Source organism: Papilio machaon, chromosome 26 (genome assembly GCF_912999745.1).
Source record: "Papilio machaon chromosome 26, ilPapMach1.1, whole genome shotgun sequence".
NCBI lineage: Eukaryota > Metazoa > Arthropoda > Insecta > Lepidoptera > Papilionidae > Papilio > Papilio machaon.
In genome coordinates, this window is record NC_060011.1 from 3,786,606 (window position 1) to 3,789,083 (window position 2,478).

The window sequence follows — 2,478 nt, forward strand, 5'->3', positions numbered from 1 at the left end:
TTACTATAGCAAAAAGTGTCGTGACAACTTTTCGTAAGAATTTTTTCCGTCTAGCCCCCTTTCACAACGCGCGATAAGGAACTTCGTTCCAAAAACACAAGTTAATCATCGTCATCAATATATCTCTATCAGCCATCATATCTGCATTCACTCTCTTCTTACAAATATCCTGTTCCATACATTCCATCCATAGTCCATTCGGTCATCCTCTACTTTTCCCTCTATTGATAATGGTACCTAACTTTTAAAATTAGGTTAAGCCACCAAGTTAAGGCCTAATAATCACATTACATACCCGGAAAAAAACAGGACCCTCCTGCAACTTTAATCGATTTTTACTAGATTATTTGAATGTAACAGCTGTGCTAGAAAGTGTTTATAGATTGTAATTACAATGTCTGCCCTCGAATATTTAGTGCACGGGGGCGAGATTCTCGACCTGCACAGTTGATCAGTGTTGCCAAGTCTAAACTGAGTCATACCACCAACTGCTCAACCTTTGTCTGCAACAATCTTTAAAGAAAAACAAAAGCTAGTCTATCTAACTTCTATCCTTAACCCCTTTGTACACAAGGCAATGTATAAATCTTCCAAACTAATGTATACTTGTCGCGATTATCGCGTAGTGCGGGCTCTGTGCACAATACATTGAACGGTATACGAAAGTCGTCTATTCGGTAAGTACATACCGACTGCATGTTAACGTCATAGATTTGCACCGCCATCTTGAAAATCGCAGAGACATTTTGTGCGATGAACTTGACAAGTCGCGACCGACTTACTTTAGCGACTGAAGAACAAAACGTTGGCGACGCGAACCACTATAACATTGTATTGCGTAAGCCGCTAAGAGACAAAGTCGTCAGATTACGAATATTTAAGTTGCCCAGTGTAACCTTATTAATCTGTGGTTTCTGAGACCAAAATACCTGTATAAAATATATCATTATCTCTCTGTATGCTGTTGACGTCTACTTCCGTCGGTGGCTCGGATTGAATTGGCTTTACAGATAACAGTGCTGTCACCATAGTAACATACACTACATCTCTCGTTTGTTAAATAAAAACACATAACATAATTTATAGTTTTCCCATTACAATATATATTATAAATTTGTATGAGATCTGTTGGTGTATTTTACGCCCGGTAAAAACTGGGTAAATTCTAATACAAAGTTTCTCGATTAGTTACGACAACGTTCTCACAAATATTCGTGCTTGGCCCCCTAGTCTTTCTCCGGTACTAGAGTCCTCTTCCTATCATTTCACTATAATTAAATTTCTTCACCGGTGCTGCTATGTACATACACATATATACCTGCAGCGACGACAGTCCGCAGTTCCTCTCCACTTGTCTATGAACTATATTTCATGCTTTTTTTTAATGTATCTCCATTAATTTCCTCATCCCCCCATTAGTTTATAGGCATTTTCTATTCTTGATTGAGTTGAAATAAAAAATCAAACTACAAAACTATTTCTTGTTTAAAATGAAAAGATATTCTCGGAATCTCTGTACGCAGAGACAAGTAATTTGAAATTGTTTGCGGATCCAGATTTCAATAACATTGTGAGGCTGTACAGGCTTTTTGAATCATTATAAGTATTAAGTTTTTTTTACTACGTAGAAAGGAATTTACTTCAAGTAGACATGTAGTCAAGTTATACAGTATCAAAATCTTCGGAAGACTCCAATTTCAGTTTCCCTGTTCATTTATTTCCGATATAAAATCATTTGATTCAGAATTTTTAATATATAATATTAATTTTTAAAATGTAGGATATAATCGTTACTATTATTCAATTATCGAGCATAAAATATAATTATTAAATACTAACTCAATATAAGTAGATTTATATTACTACTAGCTATCACCCGCGACTCCGTCCGCGCGGAATTAAAAAAAAACTTACTAAGTAGCCTATGTGTTCTTCCAGGCTATGTTCTACATCTGTGCCTAATTTCATCAAGATCCGTTGAGCCGTTTCAGAGATGCCTTCAAACAAACATCCATCCATTCATCTAAACATTCGCATTTATTAGTAATATTTTCTATTGAAAACGCCGGAACAAATTATAATATATTCTGAATACGACACTCATAATCTTTTTTTTTATTGCATTACATTTTTAGTACAACAGCTGATGATAATAAAGTTACATGTCATAGTTTTCTAATAGCTCCCGAAATACATATGTTTTGTTACCTAATACATATATTAATAATTAGGCGAATAACACCACGATTTCTTGCTTAAAATCTAATAATTATTTTATGTTAATTATTAAACATTATGCCATCGCGCACCTGTCATATGTAATGTACACGTGTACGTATAAAGCCGGCTACATACGTTCAATTTTAACTGAAAGTATTGTATGAACAATTGAAGTGATCAGTTAAAATTGACATGTTTAGGCAAACTTGAGAACAGAACAGAACTGATGATGTAATGAAAATCTCATTAGATAAAACT